The sequence below is a fragment of the Arachis ipaensis genome, chromosome B04 (genome assembly GCF_000816755.2).
Source record: "Arachis ipaensis cultivar K30076 chromosome B04, Araip1.1, whole genome shotgun sequence".
NCBI classification, from domain to species: domain Eukaryota; kingdom Viridiplantae; phylum Streptophyta; class Magnoliopsida; order Fabales; family Fabaceae; genus Arachis; species Arachis ipaensis.
The window spans coordinates 97093373-97103405 of record NC_029788.2 but is presented as its reverse complement, the minus strand read 5'-3'; the positions used below and the strand labels follow the sequence as shown (position 1 = coordinate 97103405).

Sequence of the window (10033 nt, the reverse complement as noted above, 5' to 3'; positions counted from 1 at the left end):
GTCTATCCTTGTGTAAAGTATGGACTATTATATATTGCTGGAAAGCCCTGGATATCTACTTTCCAATGCAATTGGAAGCATGCCATTTCGAGTTCTGTAGCTCCAGAAAATCCACTTTGAGTGCAGGGAGGTCAGAATCCAACAGCATCAGCAGTCCTTTTTCAGCCTGAATCAGATTTTTGCTCAGCTCCTTCAATTTCAGCCAGAAAATTACCTGAAATTACAGAAAAACACACAACTCATAGTAAAGTCCAGAAATATGAATTTTTCCTAAAAACTACTAGAAATAGACTAAAAACTAACTAAAACATACTCTAAACTATATGAAATTATCCCCAAAAAGCGTATAAAATATCCCTCATCAGTTGGATTGCTTGGGCCTAGGGCCGTGGTTGAATTGAGATGGACCGATGGTTGGTTTCGGTTTTGTGGTCCTGGTTTGGAAATGTATGAAATGTTATTTGGTTCAGCATAGATAAACCTTTTGAAAAGCTTTTGAGTTTTAGGAATGTAACAGTTCCTCTTTCAGAAAAGATTTTCAGACCTTACTTTTATTGTAAACCGTTGTTTTTGAAAAGGAGGCATAAGACGGTTATTAATCACTAGTACGGTTTATCTTCACGTATCCTATTACAGTAATTCCCAAAAACCCTCTACTGAGAACCCTTTCGAGGATGATGTTCTCACCCTCCTACATTTGTCCCCTTTTAGGATATGGGCGCAGAAGTCACGAAGAGTTTATTTAGTTGTTGAAATGCTCTGTATTGCTTTAGATTATTACTTGTTGTACCCTCGCCTTTATCTTGATATATTCTGTTTTTAGTATTAAATAGTATAAGTGTCGTCGTAATGTCTGAGCTATCAGAGTCACGCAGCCGGAAGCGTGAGCTTTGGTAGTTAGGGTGTTACATTTGGTGCCAGTTTGGGCGTTTAACTCCAATTCTTGTGCCAATTTGGGCGATTTACACCAATATGTTTTAGGCTGACTTTGAATGCCAGTTTGGGCCATCAAATCTCGGGAAAAGTATGGACTATTATATATTGCTGGAAAGCCTAGGATGTCTACTTTCCAACGCAATTGAGAGAGCGCCAATTGGGCTTTTGTAGCTCCATAAAATCCACTTCGAGTGCAGGAAGGTCAGAATCCCACAGCATCTGTAGTCCTTTTTCAGCCTCTGAATCAGAGATTTGCTCAGGTCCCTTAATTTCAGCCAGAAAATACCTAAAATCACAGCAAAACACACAAACTCATAGTAAAGTCCAGAAATGTAATTTTTGAATAAAAACTAATAAAAATATAATAAAAAGTAATTAAAACATACTAAAAACTATGTAAAAATAATGCCAAAAAGGGTATAAATTATCCGCTCATCAATGCCCAAGATCCAATCTATCATGATTGACTCTCGTGCAAGTAGGAGATTATTGGGAATAAGTAGTATGACCACAATTTAATCAATCATGTGTCAAATAATTTATTATTGTTATTATATATTTTATTCAATTAAAGGGTTAATATGATAAGGTCTTTGACTAAATTTAAAAATTTAGGTCTTCATTGGATGAAGATTAATAGATTTTATTTATTAAATTATATATATAGATAGTGCATATAGAGATATGACTATTGAACTGACTCACTTTGGAAACTTCTAATAGTTATAATTACCGCATATTTGTCAATAGAATATTCTCAAGATGAACATGGTACTAAAGTTTCTTTGACCTGTGACTATCATAGTAATTAACAATGTATTTATTAATAGCGTCTACGATGCAAAGAAAATATGATAAGTATTGGGGAACTCCAAATGGCATTAACATGTTAAATTGTGCTTGATCCATGTCACAAGTTGGATTTTGTAAATTGAATTTTGGATGAGTTATTTGGTGTAGAAAAGGAAGGAGAATTCAAGTCAAAATTGCTTACTTGTTTAAACTCCCTTTATAATCACTATCAAGGCAAAGAAAATGAGTCTCAAAGTAATTAAGATGCAATAAATAATGAAGAGGATGAAGATGATATCTTGAATATTTATTTGCAGTCAACTGGATGTAATTCAGATGCTAAATATGAACTTGACAAATATCTGAAAGAAGATTGTGAGCCTATAAATAAATCGGCAGAGTTGGATATTTTGGATTGGTGGAAGGAAAATTCAACCCAATTGACGAGTGGCGGAAGTTAGACCAATTAAGAGATTATAATATAATAGAACAGCGCTGCGAGTATAGCTCTTAACCAGCAAAAATTCGCCTCATCAATTTAGAAAGGTTGTCACAAAAAGTTTAGAATAGAAAAATACTAGGAGTATGAGTCCCAGGTCGTCTCCCAACGAGTTGCGAAAAAGGATGCTATTTTATTAATTAGGAATTTCCACGAGAGTTTGAGAGTTGAATAATGAGCAATTAAATAATTGTAAATTAAAGTAATAAAAACTAAGAATTATTATTAATATTCTAGATAAAAAGCCTTGACTAGGGGAATGATTAATTGGAAGTTCTATCCTTGTTGGGATCTCTTAAGTGTAGTATTAAAAAGGTTGTTGTTTTCACTTAGTTAACCCTTACTAAATAAAGGAAAGTCAAGTGATTGAGCTAACTCTTATTCGCAAATCCTAATCTTCTCCCTTGGGAAGGTCTAGCGTTAGTAAATACAAAACTAGCCAACAACTTCCAGTTTAATCAACACCTAAGCCTTCCAACTCAAGTGTCTCTTCCTAATCAACCCCCATGTCAAGTATGGAGTCTACTCCATTGACATGAATATAACGCTGATAAAAATATAAGAAGAAGACATGATGAATTTAAATAAAATATGGATTCAAAATTGATTAAAAATAAAAGTAATCCTTTGCATTAACAATTCATGAAAATAATCCACTTACTACTTTAAACAAGAATTAAAAATATGGAATAAATAAAAGAGTAAGTAAGGAAACAAACTAGAATAGTATCTTTAATGGAGGTAATGACTCTTCATATCTAAAAGCAAAAGCAATAAATTGGGAATGTAAAGAGAACCTAAAGGAAGAGTAATTCACTCTAGATTCAGATCTAAAGACCTAAAACTATCCTAATGAGAATATATGAAGTCGTGTAAAGTTGTGTGTTGAGTCTCTGCATGTTTCCTGGCTTTATTGTATATTTTTGGGCCAAAAACTGGGTCAAAATGCGGCCTGAGATCGCCCACAACGTTTTCTGTTAAGTTTGCAGATCGCGCAGGTCATGCGTACCCGTCATCCACGCGTTCGCCTCATTTAGCGATTTTTCTTGTCACGCGAGCGCGTCATTCACGCGTTCACGTCATTTGTGCAGACTCCAATCCATGCGCACACGTCGCTGTAATTTTCTCTATTACGCGCGCTCGCGTGAGCCATGCGCGCGCGTCGGTGTTCGCTGGTCATCTCCTTAGTTTCTTGTGTTCCTTCCATTTTTGCAAGCTTCCTCTCTATTCTCTAAGCCATTCCTACCCTATAAAGCCTGAAACACTTAACACACGGATCACGACATCGAATGGTATAAAGGAGAATTAAAATATACTAATTAAAGATCTTTAGGAAGCAAGTTTTCAATCATAAAACAATACTAGAAAGGAATTATAAAATCATGCAAATCGTATGAATAAGTAGGTAAAGGCTTGATGAAACCACTCAATTAAACACAAGATAAACCATAAAATAGTGGTTTATCATTGATTCCCTAATCTTGCATGTATGGCTCTCGAGAAGTTCTAGCCATACCAATTTCTACAATTGCATCTGATGACGCGTTTAGTACGGGAGAAAGGATTATTGACCCTTATCGGAGCTCCTTAATACCACATATGGTGGAAGCTCTTGTATGCACTCAAGATTGGGTAATAGATGAGCCTTTTGGACTAATTGAACATTTTGAAGAGATTGAAAAAGCTGAACAAGGTAATATACTATTTTTTTATTGCTTATTTACTAATTGTTATTTTTTCTACAATTAATGAGATTTTTTTTTATGTAAAAAAAATTCCTGCAACAAATGTTGGCACGCGTATTTTTTTAGAAGATGATTAGAATATTGTAATGGACAAAAATTGTGTTGGGTTTGAATTAGTTTATTTTTAACTTTATTTAAGTTAGTGCTATATCATATCATGTTTTGACCATTGTCATTGAAAAAAAATATGATAATTATGTAGTTTATTAGTATGTGCATATTTTATGATTCATGCAACTTTTGAATTTTTTATGGGATGATTTAAGGCCTCTTTGATATGAGAAAGAGAGAGGGAGATAGAGAAAGAGAGAGCAACAGAGAGAAGGGAGGGAGAGAGAGAAGAAGAGAGAGAGAGAGAGAGAGAGAGAGAGAGAGAGAGAGGGAGGGAGAGAGAGAGACAAAGAGAGAGAAGAGAATGGGTGAGAGGGGGAGAGAGAAGAGAATGGATTAAAATCAATTTTTTATATGTTAAAAACTAGTTTTAGCATATAAATTAGTTTAAATTATTTTTTAAATTAAAATTGGTTTTATTTTTATAAACTAATTTAAACTAATGCATTGCATTATAAACTGGGTTTAAACTAATTTGTTATGTGAAAGAATAATTTAATTTAATTTTTAATCCATTTAAGATGGCGTGGTGTAGTTTTAGTTCAGTTTATAAAAAAATAGAACCATGAACACCCTAGTTAAATGGCATATTAAAGTAATTGTTGTTGAGCGACACTAGATTGCTTGAGTGGTAGGCAAATTCATATTCTTTTTTTTAATGGTTTTGAATTTAAATTGTGAGGATGATAAAAGAGAGGGAAGGGGGATCCTATTTTGGAAGAGGAAACTATAGTTTTTAAAATTAATATGTCAAATTATTAGTGGTGTTTAGATAATGATGAAAAGAAATTGAATAATAAACCCCAATTATGTGATTATAAACAAGGGGGATAAAGGCAGTTTTTTAGGATCTAAAAATCGTAAATTCGTCGTTGACCATTTTTTTAAGGACAAGTTTGACCCTCACAATTTTAAAGAAACAGATATACCGATCCTTTGTAAAGTTGTAGATTTGGTATAAATTTGTCATCTTTTAAATCAAAACGAACAACTTTATCATCAGTATTTTTGTTAATAACGAGATTAAAGATTATTTTCATAAAAATAATTAGTGAATATTGCATAGCAAACAAGTATTGCAAACAAAATGTGTAATGATTAGTGAAAAAAAGACCCAATTTGATGACTTTACATTAAGAAGCTTAGCAGTTCCTAAGTCCACAACATGAGCCTTGTATTCCAGATCTAGAATTCATCCCCAACATAAACACAACTTATCTAGTTTGTCTAGTTAATTCATCCCGTCTCCTGATTTTATTGTTTTCAGATGATGATAATTGAGATTGAGGAATCTCTTTCTCAAAGGTTGAAAACTTTGGACCCTGCCTCCCTCTGTAAGTCATGTTTTGAGAGAAATAGAAAAGAAAGACCACAAGTTCACAACAAAAAAGAAATTAGGGGAAGGAAAAGAAGCTCAGAAAAGTTTTCGATTCAGATTCAATCCACAACCTCTTCTTTCTTTTTTGTTTTTTTTTTTCTTATTTTTTGAGGAGTCATGAAATGAAATGAAATAGAAATACTAACCAAAGTATAAAACATTATATCATGTTATGTAAATATATAAATTAATGAGATAAATACCAAATCGGTACCCGAAAGATTCAGACGCTGACAAAATAGTATCTGAAAGATATTATCAACAAAAAGATCTCTTAAAAAAAATTAATTTTGATAAAAGTGACTAGCCGTCAATTGAGTTACCTGGAGTTAAGGTTAAATGATGAGGTGTCAGTTAGTAATTATCATAATTACAAAATTTATCCATAACTTTAATTTTATAATTTTAAACACCCCCATTTATAATTTGTCTAAAAACTCTAATCCCTTTTTATGAGACTCTCATCTATTTCTTCTCCGCTTCTACCTTTCTCCTCCTCCTTCCTCCAACCAACTCCATAGCCTTTTAGTAATGTACAATCGCGATCTCAAACTGCTTCTTCTTGCAAGTAGCATAACCAGCTTCCTTCTCCTTCTGAGCAAAACTCTTCCTCTTTTTTTTCTTTTTCTCTTCCTCCTCCTCTGTTAAATCCGCCACCTCTGGCTCCACCGGTTTCAAAGTCTCTTCTACAGCAGTAGCAACTTATTTCCTCTCTCGCCTGGGCCTGCGATGACTAAGATGAAGCTAAAGGAGCCGCCTCCTCCATATTTTCATCACCATCATCCCATGTTTGGATCTTCACATTAAGAAAAACACCAATGGCTTGCATTCCCCTCAGATCTTTTAGATAAAGATATTATTTCGGTCCTTCTGAATATCCTGCATCTTCATCACAAAATTTGGTTGCTAAAGGTAAGCTCAGGTTCCTGAGTCTACCGTAAGCCAAGCCCACATTCCCAGGCCAGAGAATGCCTCCCCGAACTAATTGGCTGTCAGAGGACGGGACCACACCGCCGACGAGGAAGGTAGAGGCAGTGGCGAACAGAAATAAGGAGGAGTTTATTTGGGAAGAAGAAGAAAACATGTGTGAATGACAATGAAGAGAATGAAGAGATGAGAGTCTCAGAAAAAAGGGATTAGAGTTTTTAGAAAAATTAAAATTGGAGTGATTTTAAAATTATAAAAATTAAAAGCATGGATAACTTTTGTAATTATGATAATTGTTAACTGACATCCCAGCATTTAATCTTAACTCCAGGTAACTCAATTGATGGCTGATCATTTTTGTCAAAATTAATCTTATTTTAGGGATCTTTTTATCGATAATATCTTTCAAGTACCATTTTGTCAGCGTCTAAATCTTTTGGGTACCGATTTGGTATTTACCTCTGTTATAGACCCAGTCCTCGGGTCCTGCATTAGAATGGCCTCTACCCAACTACCCAGGTTCAGACCCTCTGTTGGTGGCCCAAAAACGTCCCTTCAACCTCTAACCAACATTCGAATTCAAATATGATGAGATGACTACCACCAGCTATATAAAGGAGAACCAGAGTCCCCTTCAGGTACGTCACTCATTCCACACACCTATTACGTCTCAGATCCATTCTGACTTGGTTGTCGGAGTGTCTTTGCAGGTACCACCACCCGCCACTCTAAAAAGATGATTCGACAACTGCCTCGACTCTCAAGGCTCTGATCCATCTCAAAACCCGTACCAGAGACTTCTAGTATATTGGTGCCGTTTGTGGGGACTGCCAAATCGTGGTGAGATGACGGACAATCTCGAGGAGCAATCCTCAAGCCACCACCATGACTCACACCCAAGAAGCCCAACTCCTGAACTCCAAGGTAACACTCCCCCATCTACAGGAGGATGACAAGCACTGTGTATCGCCAACCAATCCCGACCCGGCAACAACCAAAAGAGGACAACCATCTACCCACTGAAGCTCGGGCATCCAATGGGCTAGGAGAGAAGGCAGTCCAAATAATCCAAGAGTTATGCCTCAGGGTGAAAAACCTTGAAGGCCGAGTTACGCCCAAAGAACGGTATCACCCGTAGCATGCAATTCAAGCGACTTATAGGATCCAGTCTTATCGCAATACCAGAAACTGGTCACCTGAACGATGACACAGCAAGTGACACGAACTTAGTGTTTTTTGGGATCCAGAACGCCAATGTGGAGAAGACGATCGACAGCACCATCGGGAGGCCAAACTTGCATGAAGCTAGCACATGATAATGGGAACCACCCCATTCACAGAAAGAATCTTGAGAGCCAAACTCTCGAAGGGCTTCGACAAGCACACTGACATGAAGTACGATGGGACCAAAGATCCCTAGGAACACCTGACGGCCTTCGAAGCCAGGATAAACCTGGAAAGAGCCGTAGATGCGGTCCAATGCAGGGCATTCCCAGTAACCCTAGTCGGCCTCGTAATTAAATGGTTCAACACCCTCCCGAATGGCTCCGTAGCCAGCTTTCATGACATCTCCAGGAAATTCATGGCCCAGTTCACCACCAGAATCACTAAAGCTAAACACCCCATAGCTTACTCAGAATCACCCAAAATAAATACGGATATCCACGACATAAATAGAACTAGCGCAACCCACCGAAAGCCCACTACCCAGTAACGGTCCACCAAGAGACCTCAAATAACACTGATAAAGTAAAACAACCCCAAGTGGACCCATCATACTAAACAGAAGTCATAAAAATGACTTAATAGCCTGAAAACGGACCTACCGCAATGAAAGTAATGAAAGTAATCAAAACGGCTTACAAAACGAACTGTTATGCTGAGAAAACGGCCCAACAACTTAAAACTTCAAAATAAATAGTAACAGCCAAACACACGGCTCACAAAATTAAAAAAATGTCACACCAAAATGGCCTACCAAACTTAAGAAAAATTACATAGAAGAAGCTACTCCAAGTCAACGATTTGGCCATCCCTAACGGTCTTGAACGCACCTATCATGGACACGTCCACGCCCGGTGCAAGAACCAAAGTCTGAGCCTTCATCGTCTCCTCGGCAGTGAAAATCATGCCCTTCACATCCGCTAGCAGCTCCCCCTTCTTCTTCAAGCTCGCCACCTGATGAGTCCATATTTGATGATATATTTTGGCTTGATTTGAATGGATTTCATCACATAAACTCACATTTATTCACTTAAATAGCATACTTTTGTGTTTCATCCCTAAGTTGAACCTAAATGTAAAAACATGCGTTTTTGTGCTTAAATTAGTGATTTAATTCCACTTTTATTCCATTCGATGCCGTGATATATTTTGTGAGTGATTTCAGGTCATTTAGGCAAGAATGGGTTGGTAGAAGTGGAAGGAAGCATGTACAAAGGGAGAACACATGAAGAAGACAAAGGAGAAGCACACACTAACGTGCGCGTGCGTACAACCACCTGTGCATACGCACAGGAGGTGAAAGAGCATTATTATCGGTCTAGAATTTTCTCAATAGAAATAAGAACTTCGTTGCAAGTATAGTTTCCAACTGATAAGCAATGCTCAAATCAAATTTTAAAAGATTTTGGTTGTCACAAGTACAAACCCCAATAAGAATTAACTGAAGTATTTAAACTTTGGGTCGTCTCACAAGGAATTGCAATGAAGTGCTCAACTATTGGCTATGAAGATGCAAGGGGGTTTGATTTTGTAAAATGCAAGAAAAGTAAATAACAAGAAAGTAAATGACAATAACTAATAAAGAAATGAAAAGAAATCTTGGCTAGACATAGGTAATTGAGATCACCATCCTTGTCTACAAACCAAATGTTGACAATTATGAGTGACCAACCCATTAAGTCTACTCCTATGCTTGAAGTAAGTATAATGTCTACCTCTAAGCATTAAGTACGTCAAATAGGCTTGATCAACATCAATCCATAAGTCCTAACCTAGCTACTAATTGACTTAGTAGTAGGCTAGAGTCAATGGTTATCAAATTGACCACATAGGGTTCTCAAATTACTAATTCAATGAGACCCAATGACTCAAGGTCACTCAATTCCCTTAGCCTAGGCCAAGAGTAAAGAGAACTACCCAAAAACTAGTGAAAATATTCTATCAAATACCTAGTGTGCAATAAAAGTAAACATTACAAAATGCAAGAATTAATGAAACCCATAACTAACATAAGCAAGAAATCAACAATAACAATGAAGACAAACATGAAAGAGACATGGAAACATAAAATTGCACTAAAAGGAAATTCAAATCAACAAGAGTTCATCAAACATAAAAGAGAGCAAAATAAAGAAATTAACAAGAAAAACTAGAAGAGAAAAGATATAACAACAAGAAATTAAAAGGGGAAAACTAAATCAAAATAAGAATTAAAAGTGAATCTAAGAGAATTTAACCTAAACTACCCTAAATTCTAGAAAGAAGGGAGGGGTTCTCTCTCTAGCATTCTACCTACAACATGATGGAAACTACACTATGGTTCTCCCTCCAATCCCTTGCCATCCTTGGGTTCAAAAGCATCAGAAATGAGTTGGATTTGGGCCTCCTTGAGCTCAGAAATTGCCCCCCAGTGTTTTGCCT

The 10033-nt window shown here is 36.4% G+C and overlaps 1 long non-coding RNA gene across 1 annotated transcript in view; it reads left to right on the top strand.

Annotated features, from left to right (window-relative positions):
• LOC110270714 overlaps positions 1 to 6326 on the top strand; it is a 10934-nt gene extending 4608 nt beyond the window's left edge. The window contains exon 3 of the long non-coding RNA XR_002360357.1: positions 6315 to 6326. This is a non-coding gene — a long non-coding RNA (uncharacterized LOC110270714). The remainder of the gene's footprint in view (positions 1 to 6314) is intronic.